Genomic DNA, 26,675 nt, shown 5'->3' on the forward strand with positions numbered 1-26,675 from the left:
TCTGGGCATGAGAGTCATGCACCGCTTAACCACACAGGGATACAGGACACTTTCTGAGAAATGTGTCGTTAGGTGATTCCATTGAGCAAACATACTATATACTAGTACCCATGATGCAAGGTATACCCAATTGCTCCTACAGACCTGTACAGCATCTTCCTGTAATAACTACTATAGGCCATTGTAACACATGGTAAGCATTTGTGTGTCTAAATATATCTAGACACGGTATACTAGGAATACTGTATAAAAGTTAAAAAATGGAACACCTGTATAGGGAACTTGTCATGCATGGAGCTTGCAGGACAGGAAGTTGCTCTGGGGGAGTTAGTGAGTGAGTGAATGCTAAGGACTAGGACATTACTGTACACTACTCCTGTAAATTTCACAAACACTGTACACTTAGTCTACACTAAACTCATAAAAAAAACATTTTCCTTTCTTTAATAATAAATTAACCTTAGTTTACTCTACTATTTTACTTCAAAAACTTTTAACTTTTGACCCTTTTGTAAGTAACATTTCTTAAAGCACACATTGTTCAGCTGCACAAAAATATGTTCTTTCTTCATACCCTTTATTCTAGAAGCTATTTTTCCTTTTTAAAAATGTTTTATTATTTTTACTTTTTAAACTTTTTTGTTAAAAACTAAGACACAAACACACACATCAGCTTAGGCCTACACAGGATGAGGATCATCAATACCACTGTCTCCCACCTCCACATCATGTCCCACTGCGAGGTCTCGACCGCAGAGCTGTCCTCTCCTGTGATAACAAGCCTTGCTCTGGAATACCTCCTGAAGCACCTGCCTGAGGCTACTCTGAAGGAGGCAACATCCTTCTCAGAAATGTGTTTATGATGGCTTACTTGGTTTGTTTTGTTTCTTTTTTCATCTCCCATTTGCTTGTAAGTAGATAATACATCAGGGACATTACCCTTTATTAATGGGTGTTGGGGGTCTTGTTTTTTTAAAACTTTTAAAGGATCTTACTGAGGTCTGCAAAAGCTTCTGCTAAACCCTTCACTGTGAAGTTTCTTGGGGGTTCTTCTCTTTCTTCTCCTGCCGTTTCCTTTTCTCTGCCTCTTCCTCAGTGATGCACTCCTATTCCAGTTCCAACAACTCTTCATCACTCAGCTCCTCAGGAACTATTTCTGGGAGCTTCCCAATGTCATCCTCCTCCACAGGCAGGAGGAAGTTGTTTGCCATCCCAATCACAGCCTTGTTGATTTTTGCCACCTCCTCATCCTTGGCAAGTCTTTTAAAGCCATGGACAAACAAACTGAATGTCTTCTTCCAGATGCCATTCATACAATCCTTGGTTATATTACCCAAAGCCCAAGCAAGGTTCTTGATACAGTAATAGAACCTTCCAGAATTGCATCAGTGTCTTCCTCGGTGGCAATAGTAGCCTGGGCAAAGGTCCTCCTCAGGTTACAGGCCTTAAAAGCTGCTATAACTCCTAGATCCTTTGCTTGGGTCAAAGAGGGGGTGTTTGGAGAGTAAAACTAACTTACCATTGGATTGAATATCACCGGTAATAGGAGGATGTCGGGAGCATTAGCAACAATAAGCAAAATTTTTAAAGGTATGTCATTCTCCAAATAGTACTTTTTCATTTTGTTGGCAAAGCAATTCAGGAGAGCATGTTGGAAGAGCATGTTGTATTGACAATTGCAATCCTCTTGACATCCATGACTTCCTGTGACTCCTGTGGTCCACTGGCATGTGTACTTAATGATATTTTCGAAGGCCCTGGAGTTCTCACTGGGCCCGATTTCAAAGGGTTTCAATCTGTAGCCTACCACATCACCTCCAAGGAAGATTGTTATCCTATCTTTAAAAGCTTTGAACCCGGGCATGGACTCAGCCTCTTTATGGATGAAAGTCCTTTCTAGCACCCATTTCCAGAATAGGGACATTTTATCCATATTGAATATTTGCTCTGCAAGTAATTTTCCTCCACAACAAGCCTATCTAGAGTTTCCAAAAATTCTTCAGCTGCCTTCACATCCGCACTCACGACTCACCACTCACTTTCACGTTATGTAATGAATGATGATTCCTGAGTCATTTACACCACCCAGACCTAGCAGTAAATTCAACACCTCAGCTGAGTCTAGCCTTTTCTGTTAACTTCTCAAACAAACATGTGTGCATTTGGCTGTGACCGTCACGGTGTTGTGAGTGGTATATTTTCCCATGTCTGATGTGGGTCTTCGTCAAATTTTTGCTAGTCTCCTTGCCTTGAAGGACACAGATCCTTTAACAGCTTTCATCACTTGGTTCTTATTTTTCAAGATGTGGCTCTAGTGGAATGAGACATGCCTGGCTGGTGAGCAATCACCATCACGGATCTTCTTCCTGAGTAGTCCTTAGTCACTTTTTGTTTTATTTCCAGGTCAGTCGCTGGACATGGCCTCTTACTGGCAATATTAGCAGTAACATTTGTTTGTTTGGTGGCCACGATGAACAGAACAATTTGAGATTAAATCACGCACAAGAGACACATTAAATAGGAGATATATGAGACTGTTGCTGCTATAACACAGGATAGTGGCTTACAGCAAATTTTTTTTCTTTGTAAGTATAAGAATAGAAACACTATAGTATAGTAAATACAGAAACCATTAACAAAGTCATTTGTTATCATGATCAGGTATTATGTATTGTACATAATTTTATGTGCTGTACTTTTATATAACTGGCAGTGCAATAGGTTTGTTTACACCAGCATTACCACAAACACAAAATGTGTTGTGCTCTGATGTTAGAACAACTACTATGCCACTTTTTCAGCTCCATTATCATCTTATGAAAACCACATTATATGTGTGGTCCATCACTGACTGAAACATGATTGTATATTAAATGTGCATAATATAGTTAGTCATCTATTATCTTTTTTGCCTCTTCGAAGAATAATGTTGCAGGCATGTTGTATTGACAATTACAATCCTCTTCAAAGATAATATATTCTGAACCTCTTCTACAAAAATGATCACCAGGATTAAAATAAAATAATTCCAATCATTCTCATGTATTTGATCATTTTACGTTAAATTAAGAAAGATACTTAATGCATTTCAGAGTTTCAGAGATGGCTTCCATCTTTCCTCTCTTCTGATTGCCACCACAATTATTGTAGAAAATTTGGACCTATTGAAAGTTCCTTATTCATACAGAGACGTAATCTATCAGACTTTCAAAAGTTAATGGATGTCAGCATAAGTGTACGGTGAGAAGTTCAGAGATCAGAAAAGCAACAGGTAATGTCTCCACTAGGATCTCTGGGCACATTGATAGGTGAGAATTGGTGAGACCAAATCTTTAATCCAGTGTCAGTATTTCTTTTTCTTTCTTTTGGAGGGGCAAACTACCTGGGATTCACTCCCTCAAAAAAAAAAAATACATATATATATATATAGGGAAGAAAGACACCATCCTTTGTTGAGCTTTATGCGTCCCAGGATCTGCCCAGGTATCCATTATCTCATGCAGCCCTCACAACACCTCCACAAGGCACACATCCTTAGCCTCAAATTACTGATTAGGATGTTGAAGCCCAAAGAGGAATAATATCTACTATACCTCAACGCTAGTCTCACACCCTTATTGCCTCTGGTTGAGCAAGTTGGTCAGACCTGGTCTAAAAACAACATAGTATTTGTATATAATGGGCACTTAATAAGTTTAATAAATAAATAGTTTGTAAAAATTGCTCCAGTCTTATGCTCCTATTAAAGTTAAGAGTGAAATCACTAAATTGACAATCATATTACTGGGCACATTTCAAAATATTTGACGGATATATATATATATATATATATATATATATATATATATATACCTTTATAAAAATATATATATTTTATTTATTTCAGAGAGGAAGGTAGAGAGAGAGAGAGAGAGAGAGAGAGAGAGAGAGAGAGAGAGACATCAATGATGAGAGAGAATCATTGAACAGCTGCCTCCTGCACACCCCCTACTGGGGATGGAGTCAGAAACTCAGGCATGTGCCCTTGACCGCAACCGAACCCGGGAGCCTTCAGTCCACAGACTGACGCTCTATCTGCTGAGCCAAACCGGCTAGGGAGAGACCTTTTATTTTACAGAAACAAACAAACAAACAAACAAAAACAAAAAATAGCAACCTGACCACTTCAGCTTTTTTAATCCTTACATTAAATACAAATAAATTATTTTCAGGGAAAGGTAAGATATAGTACAGGTAATAATAAGATATCTATTTGATGTTAAAAGAAAATGTTGAGATTACACAGGAAAAAAAAAAAAAAGACTGCCCAAATAATATTTTGTGGTTTATAAAATGTGGTTATCAGATTTTTAGAATGTTTGCCTATCACACCTGCAGTGAGCAGAATAATAGCCCCAACATTCTAATCCTGGAAATCTAGAAATATCTTCCCTTCCGTGGCAAAAGTGAGTTAAAATCCCAGACGGAATTAAAGTTTTTAATGAACTGACCTTAACATCAGGAGATTTTCCTGGATTATATATATCCAAGTGGGCCCCATGTAATCACAGTGTCCTTACATGTGTGAAGGAGGCAGAACTGTAAGGGTCAGAATCAGAGAGGAAAAAGACTCTACCAGCCATTGTTGACTTTGAAGATGAAAGAGGGTCAAGAGCCAAAGAATGCAGGCAGCTCTGGAAACTGGAAAAGGCAAGCGAGGAGATCCTCCCCTTGACCCCCCAAAAAGGAACAGCCAGGCCGACACATTGCTTACAGCCCGATGAGACCCATTTCAGACTTCTGACCGTCAGAGCTATGAGAAATAACGGTTTGTCGTTTAAACCACTATGTCCCATATTTGTTACAAGGGCAATGGGAAACTAATACAAGATCAAAAGCAGGCCAGGAAGACACCTGGAAATTTATGATTAGATGTGTAAGCCAACATTCTAGTGGACATTAATTAAAGTTTTCTGCTCGTATAGTGCTACAATGCCTCCATTTTCTTAAATGCAGTTCAATGCTAGCCATATAAAGTATATTACAACACTGTATCATTACGCAGATACTTTTAGCCAACGCATTTAAAAAAAACTATAATATAAATTGCCATAATGGAGAATAACTCAAAAATGCATTGAAATACTTTAAGTACTAAGACACATCATAAATCTTGTTCAAATGATTAATTACACTGCTCTATTCTGATTCATGAAATAATTCACCATGGATACCAATGGTAAAATGACCTGGATTACTAAATCTTCAAAAGCCCACTGCAACAAACATCTATTTATGATTTACTAGAATCGACCCAATGAAAAACTTGTAAAAGAAAGAAAGGGAGAGTAAGAAAAGAAGGGAGGAGGGAAGGAAGGAAGAAGGGAGGGAGGGAAGGAGGGAGGGAGGGAGGGCAAAAGGAAGAGGGAAAAATAATTAGTCTCTTCCATCAGCTGGAATGTTTTTGCATCAAGTCAATTTCCAATTCCTGTGAATAGTTGCTGGTAGTATTACCAAAACAAACCACTAATATTCACTGGTGTAAATATACTCTCGATAGACTACTGCAACTAATGTAGTACCTCAAACCACTGCCCTAAGAGAACTATACAGGTTCTGCAAATTTTATACAAAGTAAACGGGATATATTTCAAGAATAGTTACAGGAAAAATAAGGCCTCAGGTGAATAAAAAGTTGGCAGCATAAAGCACTAGGAAACAGATGCCAAAATATTAAGGGAAGAATTGCGAGCTGCACTGTGACACCCAATCCGGAATTATCTACCCCTCTGCACTGCCTCATGTCACAGGCCTCAGACATGAAGCTAATTCCCAGAAAATCAATCTGGTTGTTCTCGCAGTAAGTAACCTCCTTTTAGAGTCTATTACTATGAGGCTGGACAGGGCATTTTTAAAATGTGGTCCTTCTGCCTGCTGCTTCTCTCTAATACTTTTCAGAAATGATAGGACTGTGATTCTTTAAATATATTTTTATTGATTTCAGAGAGGAAGGGAGAGGGAGAGAGCAATAGAAACATCAATGATAATATAGAATCATTGATAGGTTGCCTCCTGCACACCAGCTACTGGGAATTGAGCCCACAACCCAGGCATGTGCCCTTGACCAGAATCGAACCCAGGACCCTTCAGTCCTCAGGCCGACACTCTATCCACTGAGCCAAACCAGCTAGGGCTAGAACTATAATTTTTAATCTTTTTTTTTTTTAATCATCTAGGTTAGGGTTATCAGCCTGTGTTATTTCCTAGGGGTGAGGGGCTTACAGATAGAAATTTATCCTAGGATTTTAAAAATTATCTCTCTAGAAGAAATATATATATTGAATTGAGTAATTAACCCTAACAGCTGGCATTGGCACTAAATAAGAAATACCATTGTGAAGTGACACCTTTAAGGGATGAAGAGACCAAGAATGGTAGAAAAGTAAACCAGGATTACTTTGTCTCCAAATATTTCCTCTGCATCCTGGATAATGTCTCATATACTATCCCTTCATTAGAAAGCCTCATATCAGGGTTTTTTGTTCTTCCAGAATCTTCCATAAATAGAAATATAACTTGAAGAGGTGACATCTTGAAAGCTGTCATCAACCAGTCACTTAAGCAGGATTATCTGGAAGCCAGTTGATAACAAGCACCAGTGTTTATAGAACACATGATAGGTGCTCCAGTGAAAAAGAACACTAAAGGAAATTAACCTTTTGCACTCGGATGTCGAGTGTGACTCGACATGGTTAGCATCGGTAGCAGTTCGAGAAAAAAGCAAGCTAGTGCAAAGGGTTAAAAGCACCTGAAAATAATTAGAAATTGTTCAAAGAAATCAGGGCTATCACTCTTTTGATAATTAAACATAAAGTAAATGTAATGTATAAAAACACACTATTACATGGCTATTTTAAGAAAATGTAACTTGTAACATGACTCAGATAAATTGCACTTTCTAAGATGTTGGCTTGAGAGGGTGTAAACATTCCAATAATGTTGCTATGATTCGAGGCATTTATATAACTCTTTTGGAAATTACCTTGCAGCATCGGTCCCTTTTCTTTCAGTCTCTCCAATGACAGTAAGAGTTTCCATTTGAAGGTGGTTTGACACCAGGGAATTACTAAAAGTCACTGAGAACTGAGTGTGAAGAATTCAGAGTGAGCAGTTATGTAAGTATAGTCTGGGGTCAAAATCACAAACAAACTAAAAAGCAGTGAGGCTAACTGAATTGCTCATTAACTGGTTCTAATGTTAACAACTGAAGAAAAATGTCCATTAGAGATGCATAAAACAAGCAAAAACCTGTTGAAATGTAAAGAAAGATGGGGTGTGAAAAAAATACATTCTAAATCAGCTCCAAGGAGAAAAGTTAATGCCCTAAGGCCAAGGCTGCGAGGTGAATGCAGGACTGCTGCAGGAGAAAGAAATTAAAGCTACATCGTAAGTTCCATAAGTTCCTTGTGAGATATTTGTCAACTAGAGGCCCGGTGCATGAAATTCATGTATGAGTAGGGTCCCTAGGTCTGGCCAGAGATCAGGGCCAATCTGGGCCTTCCAGCTGCAGGCGGGGCCTGCCTTCATTCTGCACCACCCCCTGGTGGTCAGCACACATCATAGGGAGCAATTGAACTCCTGGTCTCCTGGTTGAACCCCCGAGGGGGCACTTTGCATATTATCCTTTTATATATATAGATTAGAGGCCCGATGCACAAAAACAACCCCGGCTGCCTCAACCCTTCCAGCCCCGCAGCCCCACCCACTGGTTGTTCAGGAAGGTCATTCCGCCATCTGGTCTAATTAGCATATTAGCTCTTTATTATATAGTATTGTCAACCTTCCTAGGAATCAGTAAGTCCTTCCCAGGGTACCTATCGCTCCCATTGTAACCCTTATCATACTACTTTATGATGATTTCTTTATAAGTCCATCTCCTCCACAAGCATATGAGCTCCTGATTTCTATTCCTAGTACAATGGTTAAGTCAATAACTGAGGGTTAACTAAACGAACGAACAATACTCATTTGGACATGTAACTTCAGTAGTCTTACTGAAGATCCCTCCCTAGGTACAACCATATAGGCTAGTGGAGATACATGTTAGGCAAACTTCAAATTCTACTTTTGCTTTAATTTTTAGTTATGTGGTCAATGAATATTGAAAGCTTTCCAATAAAGGGGAAAATTCCAAATTTGTAGCTGGGATCTGAAAACTTCAAAACGATTCAGTGTTTAAAATACTCTAATCACATGGCTGCCTGGTATTTACGACATCTGACTTCCTCTGAGACAGTGATACAACTCAGTCAGGCTGGTGGAAAAGATGAGGACAGAGCAAATATTAAAACGTGCACGATGCCACCGGAAAGAAAAGAGACTATCATAAACTGACTGCTCTGCAGAAGATGCTAAAGGATCAAGACACAGATCGCCTCCGATCTCATGTCTTCAGGAAGACTGCCACATGCAGAATGTTCACTCTGCTTTCATCATCACTCCAGCAATCTTCCTCCACAACTTGCAATCTAATGAGATGATTAACATAGTCGTCCCCTCCCCTTGCCCCTTATCAGAGGGTTTTCTTTCTCTGGTTTCAGTTACTCATGGTCAACTGTGTTCTGAAAATATGAAATAGAAAATTGCAGAAATAAACAATTCATAAGTTTTACGTTTTGAACTGTTCTGAGTCGCATGATGAACTCTTGTACCATCCTGCTCAGTCCCACCCAGGACGTGAATCATCTGTTTGTCTAGTTTATCTGGGCTGTATATGAGTTACTGCTATTTAGTCACTTAGTGGCCATCTAGGTTATCAGACTGGTTATCAGAGAGAGAGAGAAAGAGACCACATTCACATAACTTGTTACAGTATAAGGCTATAAGTCTTCTATATGTTATGTTTTTATTGTTGTTAATCTCTTACTCTGCTTAATTTACAAATTCAAATTTATCATGAGTATGTATGCATAGAAAAAAATATAGTATACACAGGGTTCAGTACAATCCATGGCTTCAGGCATCGACTGGGGGTCGTGGGATGGATCTCCCAGGGTAAGGGGGAGCTATCTGAAAGCAGCTTTCAAAAATGCCAATATGGCCCCAAAATTTCAATGCTCACTAAACTGATTTATTTTTTGTGGTAACTGTTATACAGTATAATGTACTTTGAGCTTATGGGTGTATATGTCTGAGAGAGAAAGAGAGATGGAGGGAGGAAGGGAGGGTAGGAGAGACAGAGAGAAAGATGGGGTGGGGGGCGGTTTGAAGGAACACAGAATGTTATGTTTTAGTCTCTAGCTCTTTCCTCAGGTCTTGATATTGTTTTTTAGAGCATTTCAACTGTAAGTATAGTGGAAAATGTAGGCAATCATGAACGCACAGAAAGATAAAACTTCCTATCTACATTTCCATAGTACTTTTATTTTCCTGTCTTTTGCCTTCGATGAAAAAGTTCCTTCCCCACACAATTTTTTCAATTATTCAATAAAAAGGCTCAGCAAGAAACCAGCTTAAAATGATAAAAAATAAATAAGTCAAACATTTTTTGAACTCCTGATCAAAATCCTTCATTTTTTCCCTTTTTGTACAATGAGACTCTCCTCTCTAGTTCTGAAGCATAGTTTTTCTCCTTCAAGAAGACATTTCTGCTTTTACTCTGAGAGATAAAATAATGTCCTCAATTCTCCTCCACAGAGGAGTGCTAGGAATAAATGACAACATAACATTGCTATTTTTTGCAACGAGGTCCTTTTTTTTAATATTAATTCTTCTAAGAAAAATCTTAGCTTCAGCTTTGCCATCATTACTTCATTTTTGTTTACTCTCCTTCATCCTCCCCCAAGATAGTTTATTTACTATAATATGTAATAGATATTACATTCATCAATATCCAATGTTTCATTGTTTGATTTTTACAGTTTCTTATACTTCCCATGGAGTTTTCAACAAGTTTTAAAAATGAGATCAAGAAAAATTGAGTAATTCGCTCAACATTAGAGATCAAGACCAAAATAAATCTTCTAAAATCTGCATCTTCCTCCCAGCCAGGATTGTGCCCACTAATGTGAAGGCATATTATAGGGACAGTCATGCTTTTAGATGTAAGGATCTTTCTGCATTTCAATGTCTTTTATGAAGCATAATGTGATGCATAATGTCTCTTTCTCATACTAAACAAAATTTTAAAAAAAATGTCAGAGCTCAAGTGGCAGCTCTTTTAGTGATGCTGATGCTAGAGATCAAAAAAGCACCACACAGGTCAACACTGAACACAAGTTAAGCTGCACAAGTATGCATGACACAGTAATTCAGGACTAGAAATATTACTGGATGTCCTTTTGCAAATCACTCTCCTTTTCTTTGCATGGCATCTCTGCAGCTTAAAAAGTAGAGCTGAGCATTTCTGATATAGAGAAATGTAGGCAGATATATAAACATGTAGATTATAAGCATACTAAATTAGTTTTTACAAGCCATGTCTGTTCTTCCTTCCCACGGTGCAGATGCTATCCTATTAACTGTACCAAGACATAGTGGAGACATAAGGCACTATAAGGATCACATCATCTAATAATTAGTAAACAATTATATAGAAAACTAGAGGCCCGGAGCATGAAATTCATGCACTCAGAAGGGGGGGCCCTCAGCCAGGTCTGCGTCCTCTGGCAATCCAGGAGCCCAAGGGGGATGTCCTACTGATGGCTTAGGCCTGCTCCCTGCCTAAGCTATCAGTCGGACAGCCTTAGCACTTCTGCGGAGGCGGGAGAGGCTCCCGCCACCGCCACTGCACTAGCCAGCCGTGAGCCCAGCTTCTGGCTGAGCGGCGCTCCCCCTGTGGGAGTGCACTGACCATCAGGGGACAGATCCTGCATTGAGTGTCTTCCCCCTGGTGGTTAGTGCATGTCATAGAGACCAGTCATTCCATCGTTTGGTCAATTTGCATATTAGGGTTTTATTATATAGGCTATTTGAAAGCATAAACATACAGTAAAACTAAAGTCTACCTTAAGCCATTTCTCAAGCTACATAAAGCCTTTACATTATTATAAATGCTTGTGTGCCATTAGGAGTTCCTGCCTTGCGCACTAGCAAAAACTGTTCTTTTTTCTCTCTTTCTTTTTTAATCAAAGAACAATAAAAGAAGTTCCAAAACAGTACCTGTGAATTCTCAAAAACACAGAAGCATGCGTTTTTATGACTTGCTTACTGTGTACGGTAGGTAGTCATTTTGCTGCTGGAGACTGGAAACAATTCCCACTAGTCTAAGTGGGTAGAAAAAACTCACGAGGTGTAGCCAGAGTGATAAGAATATATATACAAATCAACTCTGGATTTCATCAGGTCTTACAATGTAGTTACCCAAAACACACTGCATTCTTTGTCTTTTCTGTTTTTCCCCTCCCTGAAAGCGTACCAATATCTACATTGAAGTTTATAGATTTGTAGCTAATTGTTCACTTTCAGACACTAAATTTAGACACGTTTTCCAATGCAAACCAAACTGTGCCAGCCCTTACTTCCCTTACACTCTACTGACCTAGTAATTTCAGAATGCATGTGTGATGCGCATATGTAGCAGGCAAATATCCAACACTGATGAATTTCTACAGTAGGTAGTTTCCAAATGGAAGATAAACTTTTAAGTGAATGGGTGGTCTGTGGGGCCCTGTAAGAATTCAAATGAGGCCTGGGGAGGATTAGTTGGGTTCCTTTCAGGTTTATCATTCTTTCTTTCTATTTGTAGAAAGAAATAACTCCAGTGCTGACAATATTTTTAACACCTATTTGTTAAGGAAACAAAACTCTATGCATTTTTAAGTGGACTATGGAAGCAAACATTTGATTCACTGGTTTTGAAGCTTAAAAATTAAAAATCATACTAATACTACTAAAATCAGATCTCAAGTGTACAGAAATATTGTATAACAAAACCCAGAGTTATAATGCAAACATTCATATTTGGGGACATCTATAATTGGACAAGTACCTTATAATGAAAACTATTATCAATACATTAAGAAAACACTATCATAACAAAACACATAGTACACCATTATCGTCATAAAGAGTCAAGGGCAGATGGGCTTTGGTGGCACTCATCTGCATTTTAGGGTAACTGAAAATGTGTCTCATACATAAATACAGACAAAGTTTGAGTAAAAAGTAGAATGATCACATACTTTTAAAGAAAAATCTGTAAAATGATGTAGGTCATATTGTAAAGGAAGGTTTAATACTGAGCACCTAATTTAGAGAAAACCATAATAAGTTACAGAAAATATTTTATAAGGGATTTACTTTGCATTCTTTCAAATATTGTGAATGTTCAGAAAGAAAACTCAAGAAAAAAGATTTCTTTTGTAAAAAGCAAACAAAATGTACAGTTAATAAATCCTCTAGATAAATTTTGCTCTCTGTGAAAAGGCATTTCCTGCCCCAAATCAAATATCAATTCATAAAAATTAATGAAATTTTTCCTGTTATTAGTACAATAACATACAAAAAAGACTATGGGGATACTGAATGAAGTTATTAAAATAAAATAACAGGAAAAGGGAAAAATATGAAGTGTTCCCAAAGCACAGATGGATAGAAGAAAGTGCTTAGGAGTCTAAAATCCACTTTTCCATCATTTGATTTGCACTCTGATTAAGATTTAAAATGTTACTACTAAAATTTTTTTCAAGAACATAGTAAACGGTATTAAAATAGGAAAGTTAATATAACGGAAGCATTTTAAGAGAAGTCCATCAATCCAATATCATTCTCATACAACGATGCGCCACTAGAAGCGTTGCCTCTACTTTGCATATGCATATGAGTGTGGGCTTTGTAGTCAGACTGTATTTGAACCTCGGCTCGGTCACTTTACACTCTGTGTGACCATGAGCAAGTTCCTCAGCTCTGCTGTGCATCACTTTCCTCATCTACGGAATAAAGATCACTATAGGCACTACTTCACAGGGTTGCCATACCTATTGAGTGAGTTGATATATGTGAAATGTTGACCAGTGTGTAGAACATAGAGTGCAATACCAGTTTACTTACTATTATTTATGTATTATACCACTAAAATTGAACTTCTATGGGGGAAGAGATTTTTGTCTGCTTCTATTATTGCTATTTCTTCAGTGCCTTGCACATAATCCAATAAGTGGCATACAATAGCCAATCCTTAAGTATTTGTTCTCTGAAATGTTAACTGTACTACGTATGTGTATGCACTGTGTACACATAGGTATACATGCATATTAAATATTATACATATATATACACACACTAGTTTCTTATTAGAGATCAAATAATAAAGGGGCAAGAAGCCCAGCTGGTGTGGCTCAATGGTTGAGCATCGACCCAGGAACCAAGAGGTTGCCGGTTTGATTCCTGGTCAGGGTACATGCCAGGGTTGTGGGCTCCATCCCCAGTATGGGGTGTGCTGGAGGCAGCCGATATGAGATGATGTTCCTCTCTCATTGATGTTACTCTCTCTCTCTCTTTAAAAATCAATAAAAATTTTTTTAAAAAGAGGCAAGAAAATTTTGTAACAAAATTTTAATATTCTTGACCTAATAGTGCATTGGCTTGGAAAAAAAGACAGCATGATCACCTTTTGTTCTTAATGCCCTATAGAAATGCTATCTCTGTATCTAAAATTGATCCTCGTTCACAGTTAAACACACTGAAAAGCAGACTTAGGTGTAATAAAAAACTTGAAATTTATGCCATAATTATTGCCATTTCCCTGAACAAAAGAGCTGATTAACTTGCCATTTTAATACAGGGGGTCAAATGTAAAATTAGCTCAGGAGGCTTAAAAAGGTGCTGCTTAGGAAAAGGCTATTCAACTGCTATGCTCCATTGCCTAGAGATTCTGACCAAAGGACAGAAAGGGAGTTTCTCTTCTCGACATTGACATTGACGGCTTTACCCTGTATTACCCTAACAAAGGGATCACTTCATATAGTCCATTGGACTCACATATGGTTCCCAGGCGACTCATTATGTTTTATCACATGAATGTTTAATTGTATTAGGAAAATAAAAAGGCACAGTGGGGAAAAAAAAACAAACTCTCAATGTGCCCATGGATTTGTGTCATGATACAAAATGTATGAAGAATCACTCTGAGTGTGGTAGCTGCGTCCGTTACGTGCTTGGCAGTTTCGGTATGCCAGGGGAACTCAGACCCACTGGACCTTTGTCCCGCCGATTATGCCACTGTGTGTGACAATCCACCGAGACGGTCCCTTGAAAAGAGGGATTACTAAGCCTACCTTATTCCTGTTTCGATTGACTCCCTCCTCACTTAACTTTTACTGCTTTTCATTTGGACTGCAATCCCCAAAATTTACTAGAAAGTTAAGTTTTAATTATTAATAGCATCATTTTAAAAGGCCTGTGTTATATTTGTGGAACAATGTTTGACTGTTTTATATAAATTTTGACTTTACATGAATTAATATACCTACATGCACTTATTAATATACCTATTTGGCAAAATTAAAACAACTAAGATGTTACTTAATACCAGGAATCCCTGTGAAAGCTGAACATTGCAGAAAGCATTCAGTCCACAAAGTTATATCATAAGCTGAAAAATGAAGCTCAAATTTTATGCACATCTATGCTTGTTATGGATTCATTTCTTTCCCTCCCATAAGTTATAGCAATGGTATCAGTTTTTCATCAGTTCCAACAGTACATTATAGGGTTGCCTTTTGGAGCTGATCTGAAAAGGAAAAGGTTCCGTCCTCCCTCCCTCCCTCCCTCCCTCCCTCCCTCCCTCCCTCCCTTCCTTCCTTTTCATACCTACCTGCCTACAAATGTACAGACTGCATGTGATAAATGACAGACTCATGAAGAAATGATCGTCCAGTCCAATATGTTCTTGTTTGGACCCAGAATGGACTCTTATGGACTGAACTGTGTTTTCTCAAATTCATATTGAAACCCAGTCTCCAAAGTAACTGTATTTAGAATTAAGGCCTTGAGGAGGGTTATTATGGTTGTTATATGATGTCAAAAAGGGTACAGCCCAAATCTGATAGAAGTCATGTCCTTAGAATAAAAGGAAGGGACTCCTGAGTTCTCTCTCTTCCAACTTTCTGGTACTTTACCCTGGGACTTCTAGCCTATAGTACTGTGAAAACAAAAGTTCCATTGTTCAGGCCACTCAATCTATAGTATTTTGCTATGGCAGTCTTAGCAGACTAGTAAAGACTCTTCTAAGCCTGTAGAGAACACAGAAGGTGTTGCAGACTAGAACAAAATGCATACAAAGGCTTAAACATGTAAATATGTACATTAAAATCTATCAGGACTCCTCTGCTAAAACGTCCCAGATGTGGAGAAAGAAATATGTTGGTGGGGAGTGAGCTGCAGGGAAGTGCAGGCCTCTGTTGAAGGTAGAAGGCATAGGATCCCAGGGAGGTTCTGTTTTGTTTGTCCCCAGTTACATTTGTCACATTGAGATAATAAGTGCCTGCCCCCTGGAGATGTTAGGAGGAAGTGATATTATGTAGTAGACCCCGTGGCAGAGTGACTGGTGAAGAAACAAACCTCAATAAATAATGCCTGTTAGTGTTAGAGATTGGGTATGAGGAGTGAAGGAAAAATTTCCAAGAAATATTGCATGGAAGAAAAAAAAAAATAAGACGACTGTTAAAAAGTGATGGAATTTTTTTAAAAGTGTCAAAATGAATAATATCAAACTGTTTTCAACCTTTCCTGAACTATTTGCTTCACAGCAATAAGCTACTTATCTTTCTCCACCACCGAGGTGTCTATCAGCACTGAAGAATTTCTGACAATATCCAGTGCCTCTGGGCCTATGTGGAGGCACACCCTTGCACCTTGACCTTGACCAGGGACCAGGTTACAACAAATACAATAAAATAAAAAACTTTTAAACACAATAAGTAGTTAAAATACTCCAAAAGAGTAAATGCACCTTCAGAAGGGTTTAGAGAAATTCATGGAAAACCAGAGAAATGTTACCTTAGGTTGCAGTATGCTTTACAAAGTTCCAGCTGTTTCATGTGACCCCCCATAAACCCTGTCATGTAATCAGAGCAGGAGTTATGTAAAATGACAGAAGACGAGTTCGGGGGGGGGGGGGGGGCTTCAGGACCTGAACAGACTTACTACCCAAGGTCACAGCGGCCAGTCAGTGACAGAGCCAGGCAAGAGGGCAGGTTTTCAGGTTGTCTTACCCAGCTTCCATTTTCTATTTTGCCAGAGGCTTTGGAGGGGAGGACCAATACGCAGAAGCTAGGAATTCCGGGAGCTCTACATGGGGAATTTTTATAGCCGGACCCACCCTCTGCAACTGGAATTGGGAAAGGGGAAGCGTTGACAATTCTGGTTTCTGGGCTATAGAACAGGCCTTCTAGAACTCAATTTTTGAGAGTCGAATTAAGTTAGGATAATGTATAAGGACTTGACAATAATGTGAGAACTATTTTGTTGATGGCAGTCTAATAAGAATAGTAGGGAGAGGTTGAGTGTATTGGCAAGCAGTGGTTGTATTTTTTTCTTCTTCTTTTTTTTTCTTTTCTTTCTCCCAAAGTACAGGGGTGAGAAGATGAATGGAGATAGAGCAGTTGGGCCCGATATTCTAAACGGAAAGCAAGCAAACAAACAGAACAAAACACCTGGCTGAAATGGGAGGAAGTGGACGTTTCCCACTTTTTGACACCGATCCTGCAATCTTATGAAGCCATGACATTTAGTGGCACCCTCAGGCTCACCGGGGCCAGGGCCAAAATTCAAGGCCACAAGCATTTGCCTTTGTCAGGCCTGAATCTCCTGATAGAATCTCACCTCACCTTCAGCAGAGTTCTGTCTTCTGAACCCCCGGAAGGCTGCACTCTTTCCTCAAGGCCCTACTGAGGATCACCCTTTAAGAACTACTGACCTTTGTGAGGCACTGGCCCAGTTATCTGCTTACTGCAACTTACACCAGGGCGTGCCGGAGACCGCACAGGACTTTCAGGCGGCATTTGCAATTCAAAAGAGGTGCTCTTCGGAATGCTGGGCGACCAAGGAGTGCTTTTGAGCTGTGAAGCATTTCTTAGCTCCTACCCCACTGCCGACCACTCCCAGGGAGGGCATATTCCCTCCTGCAGACCCTTGGTCCTTCGAGAAGCCAAGTACACGTTTCTTCTTTAGAAGTGACCGCTCACCATGCGCAGTCAGAGTGAAATGGGACCTTACCCTTCCTCAGCGAGCATGGGTTGGCACACTGAATAAATAAATTCCTGCAGGAATAGACACATGGACGCGTAGAGAGACTCATGCTTGCATTCGGGCACATACACAGGGTGGGACAAAAGCAGGCTTACAGTTGCAAATTTGCAAAACACAGAGTTTATTCTCGTATGATTATTTATTAGTTAGTGCATTCCTTTTTCATACAAATAATTGTAAACCTACTTGTGCCCAACCTTGTAGTTTTCCACAGGTGAGGATCTCCAGAACAATACTGAAAACCCACGTTTGCATGCTTCGTCTTCATACCCCCTGAGAAGTCTACCGCATGGCCAGTGCCTCCTTATTAACCTTAAATATTTGCTTTAGTTTACTAGTTTTATCTTTTTTTTTTTTAAGGGTATGGTGTTTAGAACACCACCAAGAAGGAAGAAGAGATAATCAGAGAACTGTTCATTTGCTGTTGCAGCAAGAGTCATACCCCACACAGAGAAGGCAGGGACTCTAGCCAGCACAGCAGGCCGCCTTTTATCACAAAGACATCCACCCAGCAGGGAAAGAAAACAGCAGTTAGTGGGCTCTTGGAGTCTGACAGGAAAGTGGCCACACCATGGTCCAGTGATCCAATGTAGATGGATCTGCAGGCTACCTAGCGCCAAAGCCCACGCTCTTTCATTTGCTCAGCAAATATTCATGAGTGTCTCCTGTCTGCTGGGCACTCTAGTAGGCCCTGGGACATACCAAGATGAACAAGACAGACTTGGGGTGGTCCCTCTAAGTTTCATGTGTCCCTTGCCTTATGTGTGTTATTTTTGCACTGTCCTATCTATGAAGGCAAAGATCTTATTCTAGTCATTGTTTTAATTACATCCTAAACCTTGCAGTGTATCTTAAAGACACAACTAATCAATCCATTCTCTGTAAAGTGATTGGCTAAAACCAATCACACATATTTTTTTTTTAAGTGTTTTTGCAAAGTCACAGAGAAAAGATTATTCCAGGAGAGATATTTTAAATTGCGGAATTACTTCCCAAGGACTTGGGTCCTTTTTTAGAGAGAGCTTCAAAAATGAAGTTAGGTTAAAGTGAATTACCTTTAATTCTTCAGAGGTTTTTTTAATCACATATGAGATTGTTGTTTATAAATCAGATTAATTAGATCTCAAATGACACCCACAGCACTTTCCTTTTTGGTAGTGTGAAATGCTATTTGTGATGGAAGAATGTCTGAAAACCTGGAGCTTGTCTAAACAAGTCTTTTGAGATTTTACCCAGATAATTCTGAAAATACACCGTCTTCAAAAGCACAAAATTTCACTTCCTCCAAATGTTTTCAGTACTCGAGTTCTGACTGGATATTTTTTCATAGACGTTATACAGTTCTTAAGCAGCTCCACCAGTTATGAAAAAGCTGTTCATTAACTCAGTTTCCTCACCTCAGAAAAAAAGAAATAGGGTTCTTTTCCTCACAAACATTCATTAAATTCTCTCAAACTTAAGAAGCATGATGCAAATATGATCTGTCATTTTTCTGCTCCTTAATCTTCTTTATATGATATGATATTAATTCCATAAGGACGAAAACTCTTAGTATTCTTTGCATACTAAGTATGAGTGAGGATGTCAGCTGTGCTAAAAGAAATAGATGTTATCTAAACCAGTCTTTAACATTCTTATCTTCCTCTTAATGAATTCATGTCTTGCTGTTTAAAATAAAATGTCCAGATGCTAAAATATGTAGGGTGATGGGATGGTGTGTTCTGAGTCCATCTCCATCTGACCACAGGCACCTCCCTAAGTGGTAATAAATTCCAGCATTCCCAGAAAGGCTGGCCAAGAGACAGGGGGGTGGGGGAGAGGTAAGTCTGTGTAGAGGCAGGACCAATGGTAAGTTGACATATTCAAAGATTTAAAAAGCAAAAAACAGAAATGATTGATAACAGACTTCTCAAAAACTTTTTGCTGTTGATAAATGCTACTGTAACAGTGTGCTGTTGATCATTTTAATTCAGCTTAATAGTAAACTGAAATCCTTAGGAATGTTAGTAATTTGTTTTGATTTACGATGTTTTTCTAATGTAATGGTAAATCACCATCATGTCCCATCCCAAACAATCTAGAGTGGTAGTCCTCAACCCTTGCAACTATTACCACAATAAGACATTTTTTTTTTGCATAGCAACCAAGAACAGGAAAACACACATGCACACAACACAACTGAAGCATAGATTGCACAAGACAATATGTGCTCTTATAATATGAGTGACATACTTGGAATTTTTCTGCTTTATTTCACGTCATTCGAATGGTGATTGAGACTCACAATTTGACTCATGCCCCATTAGTATGTTATTGGAGTTTGCAAACTGCTGCCTTAGAATGTTCTTTGTGACGGCATTTCTAAATATTGCCTCTCTGCAGTTGCACATCAGATTATGCCCAAATCCTGGACTTTGTTGTCTGTAATTTGTTTTTGAATTAATGTGATTTGTTACAGGATTCAAAGTGTAAGAACACCTAAGGAAGCTTACTACTTAGGATGAGGAAACGTGACATTTCCAAGAAGCAGAAAGCGGTAAGGATTCTTTTCACCAGCTCCTTACACTTGTCCTTTTGCGCAAAATAAAGAGTTGAAGATAATTGGGTTTTATTCAGGAACTGTACTATAGTCTCAATGACATTACTGAAGTTTTCCTTTTTAAAAACAATTAAATCAACAGTTAATAAGAGTAACAAGCCTGAAATATATACATTAGAGAGTTATACGGGCTAGAGTGCATTTCCTAGACCTCCACATTTTAATATTGTTCCAGTATTTGTTTATTTTGCTTAAAGGGCTTTGGTATTGACTATAACTGACCAAAAAAAAATCTCAAAAACCTGGCATTATTTTTTTTCTTCTTTTTTAAAAAATTTATTTTTATTGACTTCAGCAAGGAAGGGAGAGGGAGAGATAGAAACATCAATGATGAGAGAGAATCATTGATCAGCTGCCTCCTGCACGCCCACACTGAGAATCGAGCCCGCAACCCGGGCGTGTCCCCTGACTGGGAATCAAACCAATGACCTCCGAGTTCAACCATTGAGCCACATGGGCTGGGCTATCTGGCATTCTTAATCTAATATTTTAAAACTTGGGGGAAACTGTAAAAGGGTAGATGATGTGGTAGGTGTATTATAAAACTGTCAAACATACAATATGAAACACTTATTTTATGGCACATGAACATGTATAACATAACAAACAGACGTAAATATACAAACATACAGGGACCAGCCAGAGGACTCCCTGACTTACCTAGAAAGTCACTTATACAACTAAAATCCGACCACTTGCTCTCTCAACAGTACGTAATATAGCATGCTGAATTCTCAGAAACTGCTGGAATTTATGTTATCCGACATCAAGGAGAAACAGCTTTCAGACAAATGCAGTTCACAAAAACAGGAAGCCACGCATATTCCTTCTGAATGTGACCACGGGGACGTCAATAAATCCAACCGAAAGGTCCTAAATTTTCTTAAGGACTTTAACCAAAAAACACCTTGAACAGTCTATAGATGCTCTGGTTAGTATTTCAGGATTAAGGAAAAGCAATTCATCGGCAGTGCCTGTGGTAAATACAAAACTAACCTCTGAAATTTGACATACAGCCAATACTTTGCATAAATATTGCTGGAGGCCCTGGAATACATGTGTAGGAGCTTGCACGCGCACACATACACACACACACACACACACACACACACACACACACACACACACACAATGGCATTTAGAAATGCACACACAGAAACCCTATCTCTGACTCTAACAGAATTATCTCACTCGCCTAGAAAAGGCGGTGATCGTATAACACTTGAAAAATATGGATCAATTGAGGATTTTATTGAAAGTCGGTATTTAATGTATTATAGACAAAGACTTAATAGACTTAATTTCCCTTGGTTCGCACAACGCCAGAGTCTTAAAATTATGGTTGAAATATGCTGTTGGATTTCTTAAAAGACTTCCCAATTAAGTCCTGCTAACCTCTTCTTTGAGAATGGAATTCCTGGCGATTTAGAGACATCCATTAGTAGCACATTTCTTTATTAATACTGTTTCTTTTATGTTTATTTATTTTAATACTATTTTTCCTTAAATTAAAAAAAAAATAAACTTGAAAATCAAATGCACAACAAGTGGAACGAGCAGTGATTGGCTGATATCCCACGGCCAAGGGCAGGCTCCAGCAGGTTTCGGAGTAGCAAGGTCATCAGAGTATGGTGCATAAAGGAGCATCATATTAGAGTGGAATTCAGCCAAACACAGTAATGTATGGAGGTGGACGCATCTGAAAAAAGGAAAACAGAGATTTATGCAGGTAAAAAAAGAAAAGAAAAGAAAAAAAAAAGCTGCGACGAAGACATTTCCCCCAGTGTCTTATGCCCAATCCGAATACTGTGGTAGAGGTTTGAATCAAAGCAGAGAATTTTTATTCTCAAAGTATGTTTCTGTAAATCATAAATATGCTTAGGGGAAAAAAAGTTAACTTGTCAGATGAACTGTACTTGGAAACTTTAACAGGTTTTTTTGTTTGTTTGTACACAGCATTAGAGTTCAATACCAACATCACTAAATTCCTTGAAAATAAAGCTTTATTCCGCCTTTAAAACATTAATTCACCAGAAGTGATAATTAAGATTAGTTTTAGTGGTTTCAGCTCAATTCTTCTTAAAATGTGATTTCTCCCACAACACTAATGCTAAATAAAGCACTGTGTAATGTTCTGAAACAGAGTTCCTGCTTTAGAAAAGATTCTAAGGGCTTTTAAAATAAATAAGAAAAGAAAAGCTAACCCAAGACATATATAAACAGATCTTACTATTTCTATACACTCATAGCAAATGAATGGATGGGAGCTTTGCTATTGTCTAGAAGTTGGTTATATACAGCTTACACATAAAGCTCTAAACAATTATTATACTAAGTTTCCTATGTAACCTCCATCACCACCCTCTCCCAGTTTGCGGGGGGGGGGGGGGGGGGGGCGGGGGAGATTATGTTAAAATGTCTAATAGCATTGGTAGCTATGGAAAAGCAATGGTTCTGACACATCATATTTAGTTTTCAAAACAGTTTACCTGTCATTTTGAAATTAATAAATTTAGTCATTTATAGTCATTAATATGTAAATTTACACTCTAATACACTAGATTTGTTAACTGTTTAACAAAGACACAGTCCAATTGAAAAAACAACAAATGTCACATTCGCCTAAAATTTGCCAGAAAACAAATTTAGAGGAAAAATTAGCTCACAATTGTACAGGGTGGGGCGAAAGTAGGCCTACAGTTGTTGGTACGGAAAATAATACAATAATTAATAAATAATAGTACAAGAATACACTGTTTTGTGAACGCACAACTGTAAACTTACTTTTGCCCCACCCTTGCGTTAAAGATGCTGCTAAGATAGAGCGCAGGAGCCAAGTTGGCAAAATGTAAAGGGAGTACAGAAGCCAAAAGGAATCATCAGTATTGATGGAAAAGGTCAAAGATGATCCCAAACAGAATGCATACAACGTTTCATACGGAATGTATAGAAGAAAGCTTTCATTAACGCCCTTTACAAAGATGTTTTATTGAGGATGTACTAAATGCTAGCTAGGTACTTACATCTATTGTTACTGTTCTGCTAAAATTGAAAATTCTGTCAATTAACTTGTTGACTATACGTTGTAAACCTTGCTCAGTTCCTTTAGTGTTATGTCAGCAATTGCCATCTTTCATAACGGCAAAAGAAATACTAATTTCTTTGTAAAAATCTATAAAATTTGAATTACAATTTGCCCAATAATTTTATAAATAAAAGCTAGAGCCTAAAGCAGAATGATTTTTAAAATGTCAGGCTACATAATAAATATATGTAGTTACACATAGATAAATAAATCTCAATGGGTTTCTGACCCTATTGAAATATATACAAAGAAAGTTACAAAAACTCATTTTTTTCCCCCTAGAGATGGTTTGAGAATAGAAAGGAACACTGGACTCTGTATTCTATGACTTGGACTCTAGTCCACATGGTATCCTGATTGTCTTGTGATTATAAAGTTAAATCAAGTTGCTTTTCCATGCTCGGCCTTAGTCTCCTCTTCTATCAAGTGAAGGGACAGGTTTAGTTGATGTTTTTAAATTTTGAAATGTGATGACTAGTGATTTTAGATACAGACATTAAGTGGTTGACCATATTTTATTTCAGTTTTGTGTGTGTTTAAAATTTAAATATTTTCCACATATCAATGCATGAATACCACAATGAAATAAAAGTCAAATGGCACCATAATTGGTTTATATGAATACATCTGTATGTGTTTGTGAGGGGGAAGGTGGAGAGACAGAGAGAGAGATTTTGATATATACCATGTGCACACTTTTACATGTATGAAATATGTAATTACTCAAAGACAGAGAGATAGCAGGAAATAATGATTTGGCTAAATTTACCCAGGTGATGATTTACTTAAAAATCTTTTAATTGACTTTGTGTAGATACCTCCTGACTAAAGACAGCCTCGTCTTCATCAGTTGCTAGCTTCCTATCTATGACATCAAGCCAAAGGTAACAGAAATCTCACTGTATGTAGGTAGCTGCATCATGCCTGTTGAAAGGTGTCCTTGGTTATAGATAGGAGAACCATATTGTAGAAAGTATGCTTATGAATTAAAACTGGAAGCTGTGGTTAGCATCACTCTGCAGATGCATTTCTGGTATAGCATAAGGTAAGACATCCATACACAAATTGATACTTGTCTTCTCAGTGTTTAGAACTCTCATAGATGATGGCAAGTCACTTCATCCATTTGTTTCCGAAATCGAAGTAATTAAAAAAAATAATTTCTGCCATATGTTTTACTAAGTGTGGGGTGAATCGTGAGCACAATTTGATCAATTAAAGAGATCATTCTTCAGACTACATTCAGCAGTTCCTTGAGCAAGGAAAACTGTCATTGGAGTTAATATAAATTTTTCTTTGAGTATTTCAGGAACAGCTACAATGGATTTTTAAATTAATGTTTACTGAAGCTGTATCCTCTATACTCTTGCCAAAAAATAAAGCACCTAACTTGCCACTTACTAAACACCATAAGCTTTTTACTTGCCAGGGCATTATCTAAGTAACAGCATGACCAAGATGAGCTCAGTAGGACTTACACATAATAAGCAAAGTGATAACTATACTTTTATGTCTGTCTACTAATATTTTGGAATTATGTTAATTTCTAAAGAAAGCTGAAAAAAATACTTAACACAGTGAAACACTGGAGATTTAAGAATGAAATGCGTCTGCCTTTAGTTTGCAAATTAAAAACACAGCTGTATTTCCAGGTCATAAAACTTTAATACCACCAAGACCAAGTTTATCAAGCAAAGGAAGAATGAAATGGAAAGGTGGACACTTAATAACGTGGTCAATGGTCCACATTTTACTCAACTAGACACAGTATTATAGACCAAGGGCTTCAACTGCAAAGGTCTAACCTTGAAAACCTGAGGTTACATCATCAGTTTTCCTAATGTGTGAATTTTTGAAATAATTCCAGTAACTCTGCAACACATATCTCCTAGCTTCTGCCCAAGAGGAACTGTAGAAGCTTCCTTTGAATGTCTCTAGAGTTGTGAAAACATACCAAAAATGGACAGAGGGGGCATTATTTACAATCTGTTATTTCTATTAAACTGTTTAATTCATTCTGATATAACCAATAAGAGGACTTAGGAGCATCGCTCCAAAATGTGCAATTCTCCTGAAGATATGAATACTGTCACAGACCTCACTTTCACAATATCAAGAACTATGATAAAGCAATTTAGGAAAATTATAAATAAAATGAAGGCTTTATGTCAGATGAAATCTCAGATCTTTAATACCTTTGCCATAAGGAATGAAAAGACTGGAAGCCTCTAGATTCAATATGCAAGGGGGAAATTATAAGAAAACCCTGTGTCCTTTTTAAAATTTTATTCTGTGTCAGGTTTAATCAAAGGAAATACCTTTGGGCACTGTGTAAAAACTAAAGATAATATCCCTTTTAAAATAAAGAGATACAAACAAAAATCAGAACAACAAAAAAAGATCCTGTTGATTATGTCAGAGGTCTAAACAGAATGCAACTTTGTAAATGGATCCCTGTCCCCTGACAGCAATATTGAGATGAAGTGTATCAATTACTATTACTAATTACCATTAAGGGGAACATATTCCATTCTCCTTTAGTTCATTTTAGGTCAGCTATTTATTGTGGTTAAAACTTTATACATCTGTTGAATACCTAATGCACATAAGTTTTCCAAAGTCACTCTCTGCAAACTGCATGGTTTATTCCAATGGCTTTGTAAAGTATGGGAGCTTCTTTGCTGAGCTAAGAGACTAACACCATACATTAGTTTATTTATAAGCATATCACTTTGCCTTTTAAACAGGATGCCACAACAGTCTTGATATTGGCTGTTTTAAATATTCAAGAATATAGAGTTAACCCCATTTGATGAGCCAAACAAAGCTTAAGTGACAGCACAGAATGTATGAGGTGGTTACATTAAAAAAAAACACAAAACTATAAATCTGCCAGGGATATGTCAACTCAAAAGTTTAAGATTCCACCATTTAGAATGCAAATGCCATTCAGCCACAAGACAAAAAGACCTATTAGGATGACAGCTGAATAGTAAATATTCTGCACAAAGATCTCTTCACAGGCTTTTGCATGACAAAGTACCATTTCCTGGGGAAATTTCTACAAATCTTAATTTATTTCTGTTTATATTGTAAGTTACTTTACAAAAGCATTATTATTTTAACTGTTATTGTCCTTGTTTTTAAAAAAATACCTGATAAAAGCACCAAAAACAAAACAAAAATCTGTTTCTAACTCCAGGTAAAGCAAGGACACAACAGATATAAACTTTCTACTTGTCAAATTTCAATTTTAAAAAAGTAAATAACTCAGGCTCACATGCATCAAAAGACCTATTTTCAAAAGCCTACATGTAGTTCAAACTTGTGTTTTCTTGGATTGCTTTGATTATTGGATATAACAGAATATCGACTCTGGTTCTCCTTATCTAAATAGCTACATTTTATGAGGCTATAAAATAACTTTTTCCTTTGCCTTAATTCTTCTCAGGTCACACATTCCACATGCAAAGTATATCTAATAGAAAAACTATTATTTGATAGTCTCTGCCAGTCATAAATATGTTTCTTGAGATGCATCCTGAAGTTAAGAAATATGTGATTTGTTAGTAGATTTATTATCTACTCACAGTAGATAACAACAGCAACTAATGTTACTGTTCTCTATGTACAGGCTACAGCATTAGACACAGCAGTTTCCAAGAGGTTTTATTTGCTGTGTACCAAACTTTGGTGAGTGGAAGAAGTAAACTTTGTATTACATATATCACACAAGCAAACTTTCAAAAATAAACTTTATGA

The 26,675-nt window shown here is 37.7% G+C and overlaps 1 protein-coding gene across 1 annotated transcript in view; it reads right to left on the reverse strand.

Moving 5' to 3' along the window:
* The window catches only part of PCDH7 (protocadherin 7), a 433,042-nt gene that overhangs the window by 402,156 nt on the left and 4,211 nt on the right, over positions 1-26,675 (reverse strand).

Source organism: Cnephaeus nilssonii, assembly GCF_951640355.1.
Source record: "Cnephaeus nilssonii genome assembly, chromosome: 1".
In the NCBI taxonomy this organism is placed as follows: Eukaryota; Metazoa; Chordata; class Mammalia; order Chiroptera; family Vespertilionidae; genus Cnephaeus; species Cnephaeus nilssonii.